The 23,650-nt window shown below is 26.9% G+C and overlaps 1 protein-coding gene across 1 annotated transcript in view; it reads left to right on the plus strand.

Moving 5' to 3' along the window:
• The first annotated feature begins 1,001 nt into the window (after positions 1 to 1,001).
• Positions 1,002 to 23,650, plus strand: part of LOC135929265 (uncharacterized) — a 42,406-nt gene continuing 19,757 nt past the window's right edge. Inside the window, exon 1 of the mRNA XM_065465768.1 lies at positions 1,002 to 1,048. The gene's annotated coding sequence lies outside the window, so the exon portion shown is untranslated. The remainder of the gene's footprint in view (positions 1,049 to 23,650) is intronic.

The raw sequence follows: 23,650 nt of genomic DNA on the forward strand, positions 1-23,650 counted from the left end.
TGGCATACTGCGAATACATCCTGACTTATTAAATGGCCGTGTGGTAGCAGGTGCTACTGAACGGTAATAGCGGGTAGCGATCAGAGGAAGTGGAATGAGACACCAAATAGAGGGGGGGGGCAAAAGCCACCAATTGGAATAATTGAAGAGATGTGGGCGTTCCTTTCAAATAATAAAAGGGAAATGTAGTAATGTAAATATTGAAATATACTATTTCTACATTATAAATTATTATATTCGTCGATTAGATATGGTTATAATGATTATATTAATATTATATTGGATGAGGTTAACTACTAACATCTATAGAATCAATTATAATATAATCGCAATCGATTAAATATGATTAACAATACTGTGAATGTATATATTAAAGATTGAATATATCTGTGAATGTATATTTTAGTATAAGTGAAATAGTTTAGGTTAAAATTGCTTATTAATTTGGAACTAAAGTGCTATGATGTCCTAATTGATCGCTATCTATTAACTAAAAGATTGATTTTTTAAAATTTTTTATATTAAATTTACTTTAACCTCGCGGACTCGTTTTATAAAATTAACTCAATAATTCGATATAAATTACTTGATAGATTTTGTAAACTATATAAGCGTAGAAATTTATTGTACTTTGCAGTTAAAATATTTTGTATATATTTTTATAAATAAAAATCTTAAATTTTTTAGTTAAATCTTGTCTAACTCCTTGCCAAGCTTAACATAAAGTACAACAATAGATATAACAGTTTTAAAATTGAGATATGTTATTCACATTCACTTCCAATTGCATTATCATTTTGGTGCCAGTTACCACTCCTGACCAATTGTTACATTGTATTTATCAGATTTTTTAAGTTGGTAAACTTTAATCTAAATTAAGTTAAAGAATATAATAGAGTTAATAAAATAATCGTATTGCATTAAAATCTATATATTTTATTATCTCTACAAATAATTTAAAACAATTTTGATTGGGAAAATTTATTTTTCGATATTTTGTCGTAAAATATTTTTCATATGAAAATTTCGTCTGCATTCTAAATTACAGGTAAATATTATTTTTTTGAATAAAATTTAGAATTTTACATTTATTATAATATAATTATTAAGGTATATGATAAATTTCTTATTTATTCTTCTCTTTATAAATTTAATATTTTTCTCTATTTGATATTTATTGTTACTTGAAATTTAAATATTATTATATTTATCTTAAGTTTGGGTTTACATAATTGTCTTTTTAGGGAAAACAAAACATCAAAATAGTTCTATACAATTAATTTAGTTTTATTAAATAAATTTAAGAGATCTATCATGATTTTCTTATTTTGCTAATCTCAATCAATTTTAAGTTTTTAAAATGTGGTAATTATAAGTCCTCATCTAAATAATATTAAAAAAATCAATTATTTGATCTTGTTTCTACACTATGGAAATCAGATTAGTTGTACTTATTTAAATGAAATAAATTCAAAACAACAGACCTATTATTTAACCTCCTATCTAGGTTAGGCCCTCAAAGGAGTCAGTTCAAGCAGAGCTTGACTATATGTCAACATGGCCTATTTAAATGGTGTAATAGCCAAGAACATATTTATTCTAATTATTTTTTACTAAATAGCTTTTTATTTAAAAATTTATATATATTTTGTTAAATAGTGAGGTCCAAATCTTTTACCTGAAGCTATATCCAAACCTGATTAATTGTTACTAGTAACATAAGGATGAACAGAGTGATTGGTAAAGTTTTTTCTTGGTTGTCGGAGGCTTAGATTTTCTTAAAGAAAAGATAAATGAAGCAAGACATTTGATGTCCAACATTTAGGGTATATAATTTAATATAAGTGTGTCATTCTTACTAATTCTAATTGAATGGGGGAAAGGGGGTAAAAAAGCTTTAAATAGGTATTTTACATCTAAAAATTTAACTGGTAAAAAAAATTTGAATAAATTATATTCAAGAGTTGTATATTATTCTTATGTCTAGGAGCAAAACAATCAATTTTATTTGGTCATATCCTATCTCTTGAATAAAGTAAAAATAATCGTATTCCTTCTTTTCTCATGCAATTAAGATATAGAACAATCTCTCATAAGAATTTTGAATTTGATTATTTTATTTTCATTTAAGTATTCAAACATATAGTCACTTTTTTCAAAAATAAAGTGTTCTCTCCCTCCTCTAATTAACATTGAGAAAAAAAATCTAGCCTAAAGAAGCTAAATTTTAGAATAACTTATCAGTTTGTATAAATAAACAATATTTAATTTATTGCTTTTATTGTATATTTGTTGTCTCCAATAAAGAATTATAAAGATTTGTCTTAAATAGAATTTTAGTTTTAATATATCTTTCACACATCCATTATCATCTTATTTGGCATTGCTATGTATTGAATAGTTCTTGTCCTAACAGGATTTTGAATTAGGTTAGCAATAATAAAGTTTCACTCGTTATTATAAACGATATTTATATATATATATATATATATAAAACACCATACATACAATATTACATTAAAATTTATCCCATACAAGGCATGGCTTAAACCTAGCAAAATGAACCTGAGATTCGCTTATCAGCATAAACATAAAATGTTTGACTTAAAATGAATTTTGCAAAACTGTTGCCATTTCACTTAGTTAGAGTTTAGTCCTCCTAAAATTTTTACTTGAAAATTTTAATCGTTATAGTTTTAAAATTTAAAAGTTTTTTTAAAAAAATTCTGTTTTGGGACACAACCAATAAATATATTATACCGACTTAAATTTAAATCTCCTTAATTTCACTCTATAATAAAAATTAAAATATATCTCAATTTTCTTTTAACATGTAAATATGAATGAATTTGGTTCAATAAAAATAATATCCAAAAAAAGAATAAAATCTTATCAACTCAGAGTCTCTCTTTGGGGCTAAAATCCTATTTTATAATGTGAATTTTACATTAATTGGCAAAATAGTATACATTGCATTAATGACCTTAATCTATCAACTTTATGTTATTTTTATTTAAAAAAAACGAATTATTCGAAATCAAAGAAGAGTAAATTTTTATTAATCATATGAATGTCGATTATTCGATTCATATCCAATTTTGAATAAGCCTCATATGGAAATATAGTTTTTGGCTAGACTTTTGTTCTCAATAACCAATTTTCACTTAGTAAAAAATAAGAGAAATGAAAATTTTCTATTAAAATATAACGTTTATATTGGAATATAACATTTACCGAGATATAGGACATATCAATTATAGTTATTTATATTTAATATGCTTGTTTAATTAAAAAATTTCTGCCGTTTAGGCCTAGAAATAATAATGTATTGTTTTATAGACAACGCAAAACGTGAGTTATTTATAATATAAAAATATATCCTGTACCCATATATGCTAGTCAATTCGCTTCGCCCATGCAGTCAATACACGAATTTGTCTAGATATTATTAATTTACATAATCGTCCGAAATTTATCGTCATTCGCGTTTTTTTAATTTTGAAAGAATGAATTTGCGGAAAAAGTATTCCATCATGTGTGTATATTTTTACCCAGTAAATTTAAAACAATTTGCATTATAAATTTTTGAATTTATAGTACTTGCAATACACCTAATGATCAAGATATTATCATTGTACGAATTGTAACATTGAACGTTTTAAATAAATGTATAAATTATTACAATTTTAATTATCATAATTATAATGATAATTTATGTCATTTTGAATTTAACTTCTAAAATTAATACCTTTTTAACAAAAATATTTTTTTTTCCTACGACTTTTATTATTTAATGTTTATCTTAACAACAACAACAAAACATAAAAAAAAATAACATGTCATTTTTTATGTCGTGTTAAACTTGCTATTGCAAATAAATTTATAAATTATTAAGTAACCGCAGCTTTGTTTTATTGTTTATAATTTTTAATTTGTATTGTTGTTTAATTTTTAAAAAAATTAAATTATCTTTATCTAAAAAATAAAAAGTAATATATAACAGACAGGCGCGTACCCAGGAATTTGGTCTGGGGGGGGGGGATAATAAATTTTTTTAAGAAATAATATTTTTAATTAAAAATACTAAGCATAAATTTATTAGGATTAATAACTTTTCTAATACACAATTTTAAACTAATGTGAATTAAAAAAATTATATATATAAACCGGAATTTAAATGTGAATCATAAAATATAAAGTGAATATAACCCACGATATGAATCACCTAAATGACCCAAAATTGAAATTTGAATTTTTTGAGCTTTTAAAATATATAAAGTATAAAAAATTTAAATGTTCTTAGGAATAATTGTATTTTGTATGTTTTGAGCTAATTTTTCAATTATCAATCCTTGCTTGGCGTTAAATGTCTATGAATATTCAAAAGATCCAAATCATTCAATCTACTTTCAGATGTTGTATTTCATAGGTATGTTTTTCACAGACTTGCAGGCCAGGCCCCTGAGCCGGACCGTATTTTAATTTTTTTAAATATACCCGGGCCGGGCTCGTAATTTTTTTTTAAAAAACACCCGGGCTGGGCCTGAAAATTTTTTAAGAAAAAATATCCGAGCCGAGTTGTATATTTTAAAACCAAATATTTGAAATCGCCATTATTAGCTATAAATATCAAAAATAAATATAATTTATTTTAAAAAATTCGGGCTAAGCCAGCCGGGCCGGGCCTGAAAATTTTTTTAAAAAAAACCCGGGCCGGAAAAAATTTTGAAATAAAATCTGGGCCTGGTCCTGCAAATGGTACCTCTGCAAGGCTCTGTTATTCTTCTTAAAAAAGTGAATGTTCTCTCATTAGTTTACTAAAGAGCTGCTAATATTTATATAACCATTTTAATAATTGGGAGTATAATCTAAAATGTGTTTGAAATAAAAAGCATCCATAGCATTTTTTGGGACTGTATCAACCATAGTTAATCTTTCAATCATAGTTATTCAGCTAATAAGGCATCATAAGATATTTTAACATCTTCATGATAAAAATATAACAAATATTTATATTTTTTTTCTATCACCATATGAAAAATGTTGGGAGAGGGGACATTTGTTTTATAATACTCTTCTACTGATTCTATATTAATGTTTTGATGATGAGCTTGCTTGCTGCAAGTCGAGGGGGACATATATTTAACATGTAGCTCTGCTTTTGACTCAACAATAACATATAAAATATGAAATTCTTCAACAACACTAGCTCTATTTCCTTGAGTTCTAATAAAATGCTCTCCGCTATTCTCATCTTCTTAATCAAGTCAATGTTATGTTTTTAAAAGTATTACATAAAATAGTTGTATAATTAAATAATACATTCTAATGAGAAAAAAAATTTGGAATAAGTATTGAATCCAATAATTTTCTTGCTTCTGAGGAAATATTTCTTTCAAGCCATTGTGATATTTCAGTAATAGCATTAATAATCAGCTCTTCTAACTCCAAAATAGCTGTTACTGTGGCGGAGACTCGATCTCGTTGGACAAGCTTGCAATTTTTTTCTCCCTGTTGGACAAGGAGTTTCAGAGATAATTATTATTTTATTAGAAATTTAGATAAATATTAAGCCACTAAAATTTGAAAATAATAGGTAAATTACGCCAAGGAAAACTTGAAATCGAAATTGATTGATAAAATAACTTAGTAGATGAATGTGATAAATAAAATATATATATATATATATGTATATATGAGATAAGAATAAATATTAACAAATATAAATTAATATTAACAATAATATTTTTGAAAAATATAATCCGGCATCTGCATTATTTGGCTTTGGGGGAGGGGGGGGGATTTGTCCCCCTGCCCCCCCCGCTGCGTACGCGCCTGATAACAGATTAGAATAACCTATAAGCTCCCGCTTCTCCTCCTCGCGCCCTTTTACGAATAAATTATTTAATTTTAAATCTAAGGCGCCTGTTCTACTAACCATGCATTTACTCACAGTTAAAATATATAGCGGCACCTATATGTTTAACGACCCGACAAATACAATTTCATTTATTGCTTCGTAAAATATAGCGATGTCGCACTACATTTTTGTCTAAGCATGGTAAATGTGTATGTCTTTAAATTTTTTAATTGTTAGTCAAAATTGTTTTATTCTATTTATTTTTTATTTTTGAAAAATAATATTTGAACTTTTGGAAGATAATTTTTTTTTTAAATATTTTTTATAATATTGAAGTTTGACTTTTTAAAAATTACTTTTTTTTATAATATGATAATCTCACTCGGTCGGTCTTTTAAAACTCATAAAATAGTCTTTTTTTTTAAAACATAGATATAATAATTAATTTGTGCTAAAAACAAATAATTACAAAACTTTGCTAAAAACAAATAATTACAAAACTTTGCTAAAAATAAGGTATAGAGCGTGGAAAAAAATCTTCAAAAAATTTTGAGCAAAAATCTTTTGATTTGTTTTTAAAAAAGAAAAATTATAAATCAAATTTCCTAAATACTAACTATAAAATCGCTACAATTTTTTTTTTAAGCTCTGGATCTTAAACAAGAAGAAAATTTTTAATATATTTCAATTGATTTTAAAAAATCGGCAAAAATGAAAAGAGATTTTTTAAATATTTCTAATATGGGAATGTATGATCGGAATATTTAAGAAATCTCCCATTCTTAATATTTTCTAAAAAAACTCAATTGAAATATAAGTGTTAAATTTTATAGCATCCATCAATATATTTTTTAAAGATTTTTGGAGATATTACGTAAAACAGAAGTATATTATCGCGATATAATAAATAATTTAAAAATTAATTTATAGTTTAATCAAAAGTTTAAAAAGTAAGGTGAAGTCGGCGAATTTAAAAAAATTTACCATGCCATCAGATAAATAAGCCATTTAACTATAATCATACTAAAATCTCGTTAGAAATACTCAACTTTAACGATACTTTTAAAAATTCTTATTTATGGAAGAAGATTTAATAAAGAAATAGTGTAAATATGATAAAATAATGATATTTATATGCAAAATTATTTTTATCTGAATAATTTTTTTTTTAAATAAATTAAAAATTACATATTTATTTAATTTATTAGTATTTCTTTTTCTACAATATAGTAATTTTATTTTTATAGTGGCGCCCGTTAATAATTTAATCCTCATCCATCATTAGAGTAAATAGTCTATCCATCATCATTAAAGCCTATAGGTGGGAAACAAAAAAAAACAAACTTAATTTACGAAAGTTTATATAAGGGTTTTTGGAAAAATTACAAGAATTTTATATAAGGGCTTTGGAATTTTTACGAAATTAAAATTTTTTTTTTAGAATTATAAAAATAAATAAAAGTTTTAGTTTAATATGAGTAATTTGATTAGCTAAAAAAAAGCTAAAGCCTTCTTTGTCATAATAACTTTTCAGTGAATGTGTTTATTAAAAAAATTGTCTTGAATTATAATTCAAAATCTTATCTCTAGTATAAAGGGCCGCTAAAATTCTAAAATAAATAATGCAACTATTCTTATCGTTTAATGATCATTGCATGGCTTGACCATCTTTGCGCTTATCACTATGAATAGGACCTACGATATTTAAAACAAAATAGTATTTAAAAAGTAAAAGTTGATCCACTATTAGAAAAATTATTAAGGTTATTTCGGTTTACCTTCGATTATTTTAAATGAGATAAATAATGTATAAGAAAAGGTATGTATATATATTTTTATTTTAGAATGACTAAATTTATGACAAATTTAAATACAATCTCGTGATTACAAAAAACTACGATATCCTTTTTAGTTTTATTGTCATTAAATTGACTTATTATTAATTAATAATTATACAATTCAAAGTATTATCAATTTTATACTTTATAATATCTAATTGATCGATATCGAAATTAGTATTTAACCATGATATGGGGTTCAAAATCCGAGTTTTTAAAAATTACTTTTTTAAAGTATCTTGATAAATATACTTGACTTGAAGTATCTTAATACAGTTCGTGATATGTATTAGTGATCTGCATCGGGCCTAATTTTTCAAGCACGGCCCGGCCCGAAATTTTTTTAAATAAAGTTTTGCCGGCCCGGCCCGAACCCGAATTTTTTTTAAAAAGTTTTGCCGGCCCGGCCCGAACCCGAAATTTATTTTAAAAAAATTTACCGGCCCGGCCAGGCCCGAATTTATTTAAATATAGAAATTAATTTTTATAATTACCTAAAATAAAAGATATATGTTATATAGCGTTTAGTTTCAATAAATTAAATCAAAAATTTTTATTTTACATAAAAAATTCAATATAAAATTGTTAAATTTAGATATATTTAATAAAATTTCTAAGGTCCGACCCCACCCGGCCCGAAATTTTTTAAAAATATTAGGCCCGGCCCGAATCCAATTATTTTAAATAGAATTAGGCCAATTAAGAAATATTAATAAAATAGTATTTTATTGGAAGTGAAAACCAAATAATGTAAATTAATTTCTTTTGCCCCCCCCCCCCATCCTATTCTTCATTTGATTTATTATATTATATTTTTCTTATTGATTTGTCTTCACACTAAATACCATAATCCATCATTATATAACAACTGGAATTCATTGAGAGTTAGTATATTATTTTGATTGATATAAATAAAACAAGATAAAAATAATATATTAAATAAAACCATCTAAATCTGGCCATCATCCATTACTTAATTGAGAGTGACTCCAAAACTATAATTACGAAAATTTTTAATATTAGTACCACTCGTACTGCCTCATAATACCAAATATGTTTTAGTTGTTACCATAATGGCGCGACCAGAGCGAAGCCCAAACCTAGTATAATGGTGTATTTTTTTTAAACTATGTTATATCTTTTAAAATATATCTTATTTTTTCTTAGGCTTTTTCTATATTATATCTGAATGTAAATTTACATGTATTCGAGATCAGATGGCTCATATTTTGTTTGGTCCGGTATAAAAATTTGCTGTGAAAATAAAAGAATTGCAAATTTTTATCTTTGAATCAATCGAACCCCCCCCCCCCCCCCAATCTCCTCTCCTTCTAATTAGCATACTCAGATATAATCAAGCTCTCCTTCAAATTCAAAAGTAATCCATGCAGAAAATACTGAAACGCTTAGAGATTAAATTTTATGAAATAATAAGCCCATATTCTACTGCCAAATTATTTCAATTTTTCAAACAAATTTATTTGGGGGCTTCCTAACAAACTTTATAATACTAAAAATAAATTTTCTACATTTAACTTTGCAATTGTAGAAATATTTAAAAATGAGCATGTGTAAATAAAATTCAACTAGGGAAAGGGGCCAAAATCAGAATCCTCCTTGCCCCCTCCTTTCCCACATTAATTAAGATATTCCACTAGGTCACTTACAATGAAATTTATTGCTCTATATATATATTATAATTATAAATAATACTTTTTCTCTTTTGAAATAATATTTTATAACCATCTTATATTTTTAAATCAAAGGAAAAGGTATGAAAAATACTTTTCTTTACAGTTTCTTTTCTACATTATAATTATTATAATTTTTTAAAAGTAAAGAAAAATAATATATAATATAGTTGTTCTTTTTTAATAGTTGCTATTGCAAGCGCAAATAAAAGCATCTTCAATCTTTAACTCGTTCTCTATTTGTCGCTTATGTTCAACTTTTTATTTAACCATAACAACAACTTCAATTCAAAATATAAATCTAAAAATTTCAACACCATCGTAAACCATATATTATTTTTTAAAAAAATGAAAATTGTGAGTGAATTGTAATTTATAAAAAATAAACTTTAGGCAATTTTTCAATATTTTTGAAAAAGTTATTTTGATAAAATTCCTTATTTTTTTTTATCATGGAAAATAATTTTTTTTAAATTATTATTATACAACATTTTCTTGGTATATTACCATTTTAATTGGAAAAATATGCGTAATATGGTTGGATTGATTGCCTACCACATGAACAACATACTTAATTACCTATCATTTGGCTGTGTTCTGTTGGTCTTGCTCGTTGTTAGATATTAGAATTAGATAAAATAAAATATTTTATTATTTTTAAAAATGAAAAATAATCTTAGAAAATTGGAAATTAATGAGACCCCTCTTTCTGGGGTGGGGGGGGGGGTTGTATAACAAAGGAAGGGTATCCGAGTTTTCCCCATAATACAGAAAAGAGGCTAGGATAAGGGATACTGGAGTAAAGCGAATGATGTGGTAACAATGTTAACGCGAATAACTTTTTAACCCTTGAGCACATAGATTTTAAATTTGATGTGAAGTTGTATTTTTATATCTAATTTCTTAATGTTCATCTTTCAAAAAACATACCTAGTTTTATATATTTTGTCAAAAATCTCTTTTTTACCCATAAATTATAAAGATCATTATTTAGTATATTTTGCTTTTAGTAAAATATACATATCCTCAGGATATAATTTTGGCACACATGTTCCTTAATGTATTAGCTATAAAATAAAATTTATTTGACGTTTATAGCTATACTAGAAGTCATGCAATAACGATATTTATAATATATGTCACCTTGGGGTAAAGCAGTTATGGGTAAAACGGTTAAAATTAAAGTATATAATTATTCACATTAAATTTTTATTCATTCATTTACTATAATTTTTATTGTATTAAAATAATGAGAAATTATAAGTAAATCCATACTTAGAGATGTAAGTATAATTGATGTAACTATAAAACACAAAATAACAAATACTTCATTAAATTTATCTGCTAAAAAAATATAACATACCTTATAATGTGCCTTAAATGGGCATATTCTAAATGTGCTAATTATGATAAGTACTTTATATGATACAACAATAAATATGTGTCAAATATTATTTTTATCACTTTACTTGGGAGTAATTTGACATAACTAATCATAACTCCCAAAATATTTTATGTAGAGTACTACGCTTTTTTTTATCTTGTAAATGAGGGATGGGCTACACATTGATTTATAATTTGTTGTGTTTGACTTTTGTTTAAAATTTTCTGGTAAATATGCAACATGCCTATTGTTTTACTTTTGTCTCCCCTTTATCAGAAATCAATATCAGAGTTTGGAAAATATAATCTATAATTTTAAGATATTTTTTGAGGATCACAAAATTGAAGAATATATTTTCAAAAGATGAGCAAAATATTTTTTTAAAAAAGTTTGTCGAGAGATTTTTAATGCATAAAAATCACAAAAAATATACTTTATAAGTGATTTTTTTACTTTGGAATTTTAAGTAAAATTTGTTGATAATAACTGCTCTAGCATTCTCGAAAAAATCTTCTTAGATCAAAAATCTTGGAAGATTTTTTATTTATTTTGAAGAATTGATAATAGTGAGAAAAAAAACATATATGGAAGATTCATAGGCATATCCAAGATTCTCCTATAGAAACGGGGGGGGGGGCACTAGTAGGAATGTTTTTCCGTCATAAATTTTATTGTAGGTCTTTAGGTCCACTTATTGTAGGCCTTTGGTTATATAATATTTTTATAAAAATAATTTTGAGGTTTCACTTATTTATTTTATAAAAATACATATCTTTTATTTTAAAAGGTTACTAATAATTATCAATTTTTAAATCCTTTTTAATAGCGAAATATTTTATACACTTTTGAGGGGAGAAGGGGGATGGAGATGTGCGGGGGGGGGGGTTGTTATTATCTTAAATTGATATTTAAACGTATGCGCTTGGGAAGATAAGACAAGATGGGTGAATTCACCCTAAAAGATATTTTAATTTTTTTTGAAAAAAAGAATATAATTTAATATTTTAGGGAGATCTCTCAAACAAAAATCAATGCATATGATAAGTAAACTGTAAACTCGTAGTAGATATATGCACGGAAAAAAATCTTCAATGAAAATTTGAAGATTATCAAGATTCTTATTTATACCTACTAAATCTTAATTTTCTATATTTCATTTCTTTCACTATATTATCTGTAATTTTGTTGTTTTGTTTTGTCGAAAGACTTCTGGAAAGTAGATTAATAGAAAATTTTGTCCAAAATACTTCTGTTGTCGTATATCTAAGTCTAAGTCCTGATTACTGGCCTTGCTTCGCCCCTAATATAACTCTCATACCAATGTGAGGCCTGTACTGAGAGGCAATCTTTTATTTTTTATGTTAAATACCTAGGAAAAAATGTTAATAATGAACGGTAATCAAAAATGTATAATCGAATTATCATATAATTGAAATATTATCGACTGATACTTAAAAACTTCAATTACGACAACATTATATCACTGGAACACTTATTTATAACCAGGCTCATTAATTTAAAGTGTTAAGGCCGAGTACATTAGACCATCTATATAAGCTTCCTCTAAACAACCTAAAAAGAAAGAAGTTATTTAGATTTGAGAAGGTAACTTGTCCTTGTGACTCTTCCTTAACCAAAATAGGGTGTCCTAGTTCAAAATCTGTTTAGTCTGGGCTAAACAGAAATAAGTTTCAAAAAGAAGAGGAACCATAACAGAGCTTAAAAGCGAAAAAATATCATTATAAATGATTAAAATTTCATCTGGAACCCAAAATAAAACGCGAGGGACGTGAAGAAGACTTTATAAATGGTGCCAGAAGAGGGTTTTTAATCCAAGAAATGGACGACCAGGAGAACGTCTCTAATTACCAAGAAGGATCTATTTTATTCAACTGACTCAACTAATAATGACGAAGTGCCAAATTTTTTGAAAATTTTTATAAATATAAAATAATAATGGCAACCAAAGGTCAGAATAAATTTGCCTTTTTAAAAAATATATATTGTATAAATTATTTTAAACAACAACAGCTAAAAATTGGCAAATTTTATACTTGAATTGTATGGTATTATTTTTTCTATGATATACTTATTTATAATATTCCTATTATTTATTTGTTGTTAATATAACGTTAAATGTAACTAATTAATTACATTTTAAGGAGAGCAAAAACTTTTAACACTTATAACAAGTTATCGATGATAAGCTGATTTTAGGTAAAATGTAACTAACTAGTTCTATTCAAATTTTCTAAAATGTAACTTTTAAAAAAATAACTATAAACAAGTTAAATTTAAAAATTTAACAAGTTATCAAGTGCCTTTTTGTAGTTTAGCACTTCGATTAATTTGTCTTTATTTTTCATTAAATGAATGCACATTATTGTTTTAATCGACATGCAAAAAACTACAAAATGGCGCTACAGCGGACTCTATGGCCATTTTAAAATACATTTAATGAATAAATCGCCAATCTTGTAGTATAAATACATAATCGATTCCATTTCGGCATATACAAAATTATATTAATACTGATGTTAACTTTAAAAAAAGAATGAAGTGTTTTAAAGTTTTTATCAAGAAAGTTTGCCCTCCTATCAGTAAAGAAAAGATTCTGGTGTCTCTGAATAACCTTTCTACCAGTGCGATAGTAGTGTTGTATCTTATTTTTCTAAATAATGAAATCTTTAGTTTATTTACGAGAAAAAGAATTGTTAAAGTTTTATTTTTCTTATACATTTTCATCAGGTTATCGCACTGGCTAATTCATAAAATGAGCAAGTTTTCTTTTTTTAAATTTTTTTCCAGCAGCTGGCTGGAATATGGATAACTGATATCTAATAGTTCGATAATTAGAACTTGCATCAGCTCCGCTCTTTTCTTTTGTCGCTTAGTATTGGATCTAACCTTCAAGCTTGAAAGATGAGTGGAGTATGAAAGCTATTAATTGTATATTAGATTAATCGTATATCGATGTGAATATTTAATAAATAAGAAATATAGAAGCTATGAAATATTTTGTAAAAAAAATAAAGGAGGAAATATTTAATATTAAAATTGATGATTATATGTCATCATCATATAATATAATTTTTATTCGTTAAATTTTAATTTGTTAAATAAAAAATGTTTTTAGTAAAATAACTCGAACAAATTAATTATTCAAATAACATTTTATAAATATAAATAAATATAATTGTAAAGATAAAAAAATATCAAAGATGTATCATTCTTTTCGATAACGATACGTAAAAATTGTAACGGTATAATACTTAGATATAAAGAAAACATGGATACGGTATCACGATTAGTGAATGTCACGTTCTTGGGCCTTATCGCACCACTACACACGGAGACCGGACTACCATTTTCAAATAAAAACCGATCCTGGTTCTTAAACAAGACCGGTTCAGGATCGGTCTTTTAATTTTTTTTTGCTTTTTTAAAAATATTTTCGGTTTTCCCTTCTTTGTTTTATCATTTTATTAAATATAAAAGTAATTTATGTTAACAAATGAATACTATTTATTAAATAAATAAAAAAAACTAAGAAAAAGAATCACAAAAACTAAATTGACCACTCTAGAAAAGTAATGCAAAATAAAATATACACGAAATTTTGCTCAAAATTATACGAATTGAAGACTAAATAGATACAAAATACAAAAATGTGTTTAAAAATGGCGGTCATAATTGTGCGTAGAAAAGCGCAATAGTTATATTTAAAAAAGAATTTTTTGGCTTCCAATGTATGGATTTGTTTTTTTATGGGTCAAAAAAAAAAGGAAGAAAATGTTAGGAGCAAAATTTCTATTGGTGGATGTAGCAATTTAAAGAGAAAAAAAAGTTATCCAATGTTTGTATTTATCTATTTATTTTTTGTTTTGGATTGAATGGGGAAAGTGGTAAATAGGTATAATCTCAGATGAGAGATTTACCGCTCATGGGATAGTTGTGGGACAATTAAATCTAAGACCATCATCTGATGAAAGTTTACGAGGTTTTAAGATATTTGGAATTCGAGTTTATTTTTTTAAACAAGTTTATTTATTAACGAATGGCGCTGTTGACGACCCTGATTTTTAATACAATTTAACCCATAGCTATCCTTAGCATTAATTGATAAGTTGTAATTCAGGCAGCTATGAGGTTGGACTATGTCGCAGCCTAGTTTATGACCTAGGATAACTCTTAGTTGTTTCTTAGTTGAAAGATTCCCTAAATTTTTACTAGGTAAAACTTCCAACCACTCTCTTCGCCTATTTTATCATTATTTTGAAAGAGTTGGATGTCGGTGGAGAGTATGTGGATAAAATAGAATAAGATTTTGAAATTAAGGGTAAAAAGATATTTTTGTGATTTATTATATTAGGAACAGCTGTATCTGATATTTGGTCTACCACACTGCAAAGCAGTAAGCTAGGGGAGATTAAGCTGAGTATTAAACATTTAGACTCAACTTTTTTTTAATGAATAAGAAAATCTTTTAAGAATAAATTCTTTATTTGTATACTACTTTAATTTATAGTTTAAATTTTATTATTCAATGGATTTATAAAAAAAATAATGATTTCATATAGCACTTTATGTTCTTAAGAATAATAATACTAATAATAAATATTTTCAGATTATGTTATCTATCCACTAATAATCGAAGGTATATCATAAAAACTAAAAGGAATAGAACGTTTATAATTTGGCCAAAATCGGAGCATAGAAATGAGGAAAAGTTAAAACGTAATAAAATACAAGCAAAATCCTATATTAATCTGAGAATTAATAAAATACGATTGAAATTATTATATAATTACATTGTAATATTAAATTAGTTCGCAGGACTTTAATGAGTTTAATAGTCGGGAAGAAAGGAAAGATGAGAGCGACAGAGTTTGAAGGAATAATAGGTCGATGCCACATGTTTTACCAGGAAGTAGTTAATATTTAAGTTTGCTTTACTATTTAATTCATATAACATTTTAGTAAATTTTTATGTTTATTTTATATTACTTTTCTAGAGGAGTTACTTTAGTTTTAATGATTTTTTTTTCTTTTTTAGTTCATTTTTATTTTGCAATAATACTAGATCACGCAGCTATTTTAACTTCTTAAATTTCATGATTTAATTACAATGTTCGAAAAAATCGGTGTTGTTAAAAAGCCCGATTTGGGTCGATTTTTAAAAACGATCCGATTAAAATTTTAGCCAAAATATTATGTAAGCCTCGAGATTTGGCAAATAGATGTCCAAACTTTCTCCTTCTATGAGCAAAATCTCTAAGCTAACATAATTTTATTTTATCTATAATCTTAGTCGGGCCATTTTTAAAAATCCACCCAAATCGGGCTTTTTAACAACACGCAATCCATGTGATATATAATTTTTTAAATAAAACCGTTGATATATTTCAAGGTTCACATTTTTTAAAATAATACCTAGAAACCTCTCATATTGAGCGTCTTTCCCCCGTTTTGCTTGTTACTTCTTGGCTACATATTTATTATTCCTTTACTATTTTCGCATATCAATTCATAGGCTTCTTATAGGAGGTATTGTGTATTCGTTTTTCCTTTCAATTCCAATAATCTTTTATATTTCGCCATTCGGCTTTAATTACCGTGCTATTATGCATTTTTTTACCCAATTGTGATTTAATTGTAAATATTATAACTTGCCAATATTTAGTTTCACATTTTCATTAAATTTGGAGCTATTTCGTTTTTGTAACAGACTTAGTTCATTATTTTTTTTAGCCGTTAATATTAAACGCCATCTTTTTATCGCTAAATTAATTATCGCGCGATAAGTTTCTTATATATTCCATCTGGTCTATTTGTTTGGTGGCGCAAAATTAAAAATTCATTAAATCGCACATTAATAATTCGCGCCTCTCTATCTCAATTTAATTCGCTCGCATTGCTTCGGATTTTTATTATTTTTATATTTTATTCTCGCATCATTTCTCGATGTAAATTCTACACCTCACAAAATACTTTCCTTAAATGATGCTATCCTGCTATGGAGGTCACGCAATGATGATGTCCATCGCCCGAAGCCAATAGATAGAAGGATTGGGACAGATCAATTGTAGCATGCTTCGTTGAATCACTATTACCCAGCCTGTTCCCAACAGATCATTCTCTCTTCATTTCTTTACTTAATGGATCCGATCTGGGCATGAATTTTTGGAAGTCATTTCTTACAAAAATCTTAAAATCCAACCAACAATGAGCTACCCAACGCAACAGATATCCGCCTAAATTGTACAATAATCTTTCCTCACTTCTGCTCTGGCTGCAGTATTCCCATAGACTGCTAATGAAAACACTGTTTACATTGCAGATCGTGTAAAGGACGAATCCTCTAGCACACCCAATACAATTCCTTGATCCAAATAGCATTGAAATTTATGCTTGAACCACCAGGATTAGATTCGACGAAAAGCGGCCTGACGGAATCGCTCTGTGCATGGAATCGGGGCCAATTTCTGGTTTGGGACTATTCTCATATAGATCTATTAGCTTTGTTTAATCAAACTCCAAACCTACTTGAGCGAAAGAATAACATAAAATTTCCAAATATTGGGAATAACAGAAGATCACATCTTTATCCCAATAATATCCACTATTTTGACCTCCTTTTGTAAGCTTGCGTTATCTGTATTTAAGGACTTAGAATCTCGCATCTTAAGTATTGACAAGCGGGGAAAATCTTGTCTTGGAATGGAATTGCTATTAGTGGGGAAACTCTTGCCCTAAGAATGGACTCGCTAGTAGTCTGTCTTGTCGTCGGTAGTATGATAATAATATTTTTGAATGTGAATAAAGTTTTTTATTTTGTAAAATTAACTGATTCTATTTTATAATATAAGATATGTTTTTATATCCATAGTAAATCAATTATGTAAATATATATATCGTATAAAATAACGTTTTCTATAAAAATTTAATATTTATGTAAAAGTTTAATTTAATATATCACACGATAGCCTTAAACCTTCATTATCTAAAATGAAAAAGTATATTAACACAATAAAAATATATATCGTTACGAACAGAGTTGTTAAACGCTATTTTTAAAAGTAGCGCGCTATTAGCTATTTTTTCAAAATTTAAGCTACTTTTTATAAAAAAAAAATTAGAAACAAATGAAACAAATTTTTTTTATTTTTTTTTGCTTATAATGTAAATGTATAATAAATAATATATAAAAATCAACATTTATAAATATAAAAATATAGTTAGTCTAGATTATAATAAAATAAGCAATATAAATAAATATTTGAAATGGAAATGAATCATTATTAATTAGAATTACTTCTCTATACTCTTTTATAAAAGTATGCTCTTCATCGTTAATATATTCAATTTCAACAAGATCACAGAGATAATTAATCTCTAATCTTCTTTCCTCCAGAAAAAAAGCGATTAGTTTTATTGCTTGGTATACAGAATTACATCTTGTACGATTAGGAATAAATACCTCCCTAATTTTTTTTTAAACATGTCAGAACTTTTAGGAGATTTGTTCTGCTTATTCCATAAAGTTTGACATTTATAAAATGTCGATCTTGACACCCTTTTAAAATCTTCATCATTTAAAGCTCCTTCAGCATCTACTGTTGCTATCAAATTAAAATTATGACAGGAGCATCTCTGATGGCTGGGTAACATTGTGGAGTTAGTTGAAGATCCTATAGAATATTGATTAGATTAACATGTATTATAAAATAATTTAAACCTTCTTCTAAGATCTCATTAATATCATTGGCATCAACACCTATTTCCTCCTCTTCCAATACATGTTGACTATCATTCTGTATCTCATCTTCAGCATTATCCTCACTAAATATTCTATATTCATATTAAATAGGACAAATTAATTATTCATCCAGTCTAGTAATATTTATCAAAAATGGTGTGGAAAAATCATTTCTTAGTATTCTAAATTTTGAACCTCAGGAATTAATGTAACTAAGCAAAAATATTTTATCAAATGAATACATTGAATGAATTCCCTGCACTGTATATAAATTGATGGCAATTAATCAATAAGAAATAAATATAGTAAAAATCTAATCATCCATGAAATATTCAATAACAATATCTTATTAAATGTTAGATTAGCTCAATGACACTGTACAATAAAAATTAATGAAATAATCCACCTCTGTTTTATATTTTATTAGTTAATTTCACTAATTTTATTTATAATTTGATATAAATTATGATAATCATAATATTACTAAAATATGTGTGTATATAGTTAATAAAAATTCTATAAATAATGTGAAATATTAAAATACTAAATATTTTATAGATTAAATAATAACCATTCCATTCTGATTAATTTACTGCCCAAAAAATCATAACTTAAAATAAATATTATAAATAAATTTGTGATATAACCTAAATGCCTTCAGGTAGTTAGACCCATTATCAGTAACCATCTTGCAAACTTTATTATGAATCCTAAAAGACTTGTGGATGTCAATAATTTTATTTGCAAGTACGTCATATGTCTGGCATCCTATAATCCTTTTAAGGGCTAAGGCTACATATCTTCTTTTTAAAGTCCTAGGGTCTAACCAATGGCCTGTGATTCCCAAATAAGCTCTAAAAATATTTAATAAGATCAATTTATAAATATAAATAAGTTTTTACCTTCTGTTATGTGTCCAACTATCTGCCGTACACATAAGATATATCTGATAACCCTACTATTAGAGCATCTTTCATCACTTTGAAGTTGTTGGCTATTTTATTCATAAGTGTCTGGCGACATAAAGCTGGCCAGGGGATAAAGTTTTAATCATCATAGTAAATGATGGATTATCAACCAAGGACAATGGCTGAACTGTGTCAATAATAAAATCAACAATTACTTTATCAGCCAATTTTTGTGAAATATTGGCATGTTTATTATCAGTTAATTTGGTTTGGATAGTATTTGTTTTTTGAATGAAGATTCTCCTATACCAAAATTTTTTATATGTTTCTCTATTTCCTTATAGCAATTGGCGTGAACAGTCTAATAAAATAAATAATATTATAATGTAAAAATAACAATTTACCTTTAGATGTTTCTTCAGGTTATAGCTACTCGATTGATTTGATGATATATTTTTTTTACATTTTAAGCACAGGAATTTGAATCCAGATTTTATTTTAATATATATTTTAAAAAATTTTTCAAATCTAGGGAATGGGAAATCGTTATTAGAGCTATTAAGTACATTTTCTTCCATTGAATCTTCCATGTTCGAATCACTTTCAAGGATTTGGATATCCATGGGCGATGCCATTTTAGATTATTAACACAGATTGAAAATATAAATTAAAAATTGAAAATATATTTAAATTTCAAAATTAAATAATAAATTATAAAAATTATAATTAATTATCATATTATATTTAAATTTTCATGTTTATACTTACATTTATTATATTTTTAAAAGTAGCGAAGTAGCGCGCTACTTAGCTACTTTTAAAAAAAGTTGCGCGCTAAAAAATTAAATATTTTTAAAAAAAGTAGCGGCTATTAGCTATAGCTACCAAAAAAGATAGCGCGCTAAGTAGCGCGCTACTTTAACAACTCTGGTTACGAATATGTAACACTAAGTATATTAGCGATCCGCGAGAAGGCTTCTTCCTCAGACACAGGCTGGTTATAGCTATCCTTAAAGCGAATTATCAAAGTTTCGATGGCAGTCTTATCTCCACAGACCTTTGCTATATTCACTTTTTATTCCTTATTCTTATCATTTTACACTGAATTTACCTTTATATTATTTAATATGGATTTTTTTTTCGTACATAAATGATATATTTATTAATTGATAAATAAAATTACTTTTATTATTTAAAAAAAACCTATATAAATTATTTATGGATTTTTTGATGCTTCCCCAATTTTTTTATTACTTTTAAAATTTAATAAAGTAATCATTATTAAATACAAAATAATAACATTATCTAAAATTAGTTTTCGCACGCAGATACTAAATATTTATAAACTACGATATTTTTTTAGGAAAATTAAATTTATATCAATTACTTAACTTAACCCATTTTATGCAACGCATTACTTTTAAAGATATTTTTAAAAAAAAATGAAAATGGGGTTAACTTTTAAGATTTTTATTCACATTATCTCAACTGTTGCTAAAAAATTTTCCTTATCATTTTGAGTTAAATTTTGATTTTTTTTAAAGGATAAATAAAACTAGTTTTTTTTTGTAAAAAGATAAATTATACAATTAAAAAGGTGGGGAATGTTTTGTGAAAATTTTTAAAAAACTTATTTAATTTAAAAAAATGTATATTAATTGACCTAACCTTTTTAAATGAGTTGTTGTTTTCTTTTATTTTTAAAAGAGAGATCATTTAATAATGAAGCTAACAAACATATCTCCTGGCAATAATCTCTCCAATTAAAAAAGTTATTACCAAAATGATTCTGTTTATCTCTTTGTTTATAAGAATGAGATTTCATTGTAATCATAGATGAAAATCGCTTATAAAATTAGCAATTTTAATTAGATATCTATAGTAAAAAAAAATTCGCGATTTAAGTTTCGCTTTCGCTCTAAAGTGTTCGTTAGGTTTCGAAAATTTGAAATCCCTGTAAGGTTTTATCGAAAAACTGGCAGAATTAAAGTTTTGCTGAATTGCCTAATACAGTTTTTATTACCTTACGATGACTATGAAATAAAATACAGTAAATAAAATTAACATAATACTACTAATAAAAGAAGTATTTTTTTGAAAAGTCTTATTTACTTTTTAATTTACAAAGTAAAACATAACATTATACTACTTATGGAAGTTTTTTTGAAAATTTTTATTTATAATTTAAATAAAACATAACTTTATAATACTATGAAAGAAAAGTATTTTTTTGCTAATTTCAATTATACCTTTTTAATTTTATATATTCTTTTTTATGCTAATCCCAAAACTAGATGGGGTCTATCCTTCTATATGGCTCGGCTTCGGGCCATATCAACAACAATTCTCTTATCCAACATGTCCTTGCGGATTTGAGAAATTCAAGATAATCGTGGCCTGCATTTAGTTCTTTGGCCCGTAACATTAAGATCGAGAACTTGCCGCCGCCAGTCTTAAACCCATTCCTATTTCCCGAGAGCTACGCCTATCTTTTTTTAAGCTATCATTGGTCAAGGTCATATGATCTAGTTTGGTGTAACCTAGGCTCCTTCTGATCATACGCATTTCAGTTACATCCAACATCTTTTTCTTAGCATCTTACAATGCCCAAGTTTCATACCCATACAATAAGACCAGTCTACGATAATTTGATAGGTCTTACCTTTAAGCCACAATGGTACCGCAAAACATTTCTGATATGCTTATCCATCCAACCCTTGTATCCTAGCGTTGACCTCGTCAAGACAACCTTCGTCTTGATGTATTGTAGACCATTGTGGACCCTATAACTTTACAACTTTTGGATATGGAGCAGTATGCATTGTTCCTTGACATTGACCTCCAGCGTTTGTTGCTAGATATATTGTCTTAGACGAACTGATCAAGACTACATTTTACCTATCTAACTGCCCAAACAACGGTCCGCTGTACTGCCATTATCTCGGTTCCCTCGTATATCATGATGTCATCTGCATACAACATTGACCATGGACTGAGAGTCCTCGGTTTAAGTATTGAGGATGAGTACGAAGAGAAAGGGACTTAACGCTGACTAGTTGTAACCCAACTTCTATGGGAAACGATCTTCAGTCCCCGACCGCCGTTCTAACTATTGAAGCTAAATCCTCGTACATATACATCTAATAAGTTGTACATAACCCTCCGGGATTCCTCTTTTGCGTATACATCACCATATCAGATTTTGCCTTTTCCAGGTCAATGAACGCTATATGCACTTCCTTCCTCATCTCCTCATATTTCCATCAATGTTCAAAAGGCAAAAATTGGATCAACAGTCGAACAGCTTTGTACAAAACCAAATTGATTTCCAGATACTTCCACTTCACCCCGTAGTCGACTCAAATGATTTTTTCCAAAACTAAAATATTATTTATCAACTTTATCCCAATATAATTCGAGTATTCTTAGGGATAGTGTTATGACACGATTTGAGCCGATTTTTAAAAACGGCTAACTCAAGATTTCAGTTAGAAAAATTTGAGATTTCGGTAATAGATGTCGAAACCTTTGTGCCATCTATGAACAAATTCTTCAAGCGTGCGCTATATTTTTTTGGATAATTTTTAAAAATCGGCTCAAATTGAACCGTTTAACTACACTACTTGGGGGTCACCTTACCTTTGTAGATGAGCATGATGATGCCCTCCCTCCAATCAGCTTTGTCTTTCATCATGATTTTGTTTAACATTCAGGTCAAGGCTTCTACCCCTTTTGTCTCTGCACTCAACCATGCTTAAACAGGTATTCCATCTGGTCCCAGATCTCTACCCTTCTCCACCTTATGGACCCCCCCCCAGATTTGAGTTTGATTTATTTCTAGCACGTTCTGACCCAAATTTAAAAATTCATTTTTAGTCTGCCCTGGCCTGGGTTTTTAATTCTTAACGAACCTGGATTGTTGAATTATTGGTGATGTTACGATCTAGATCGGCTCGGATTTTTTTTTAATATTGCAATTTTTATAACTATGTAAATTTTTTAAGCGATTAAAATTAAAAAATCAAATTACTGCCCCCTCTGGCCGAGATTCAGGCTTGCAGGTCTATGAAATTAAGATGCACATATTTTTGCACCTAGGAATATAATTAATGATAACTTTCATATCCCAATATATGATCTACTAAATAATCTTAAATTTATGATCCCATTAATAATATATTTTTTTCAATGATATAAGATATTTTAGGCA

This window comes from Gordionus sp. m RMFG-2023, chromosome 5 (genome assembly GCF_954871325.1).
Source record: "Gordionus sp. m RMFG-2023 chromosome 5, tfGorSpeb1-WG-v2, whole genome shotgun sequence".
Classification (NCBI taxonomy): Eukaryota; Metazoa; Nematomorpha; class Gordioida; order Chordodea; family Parachordodidae; genus Gordionus; species Gordionus sp. m RMFG-2023.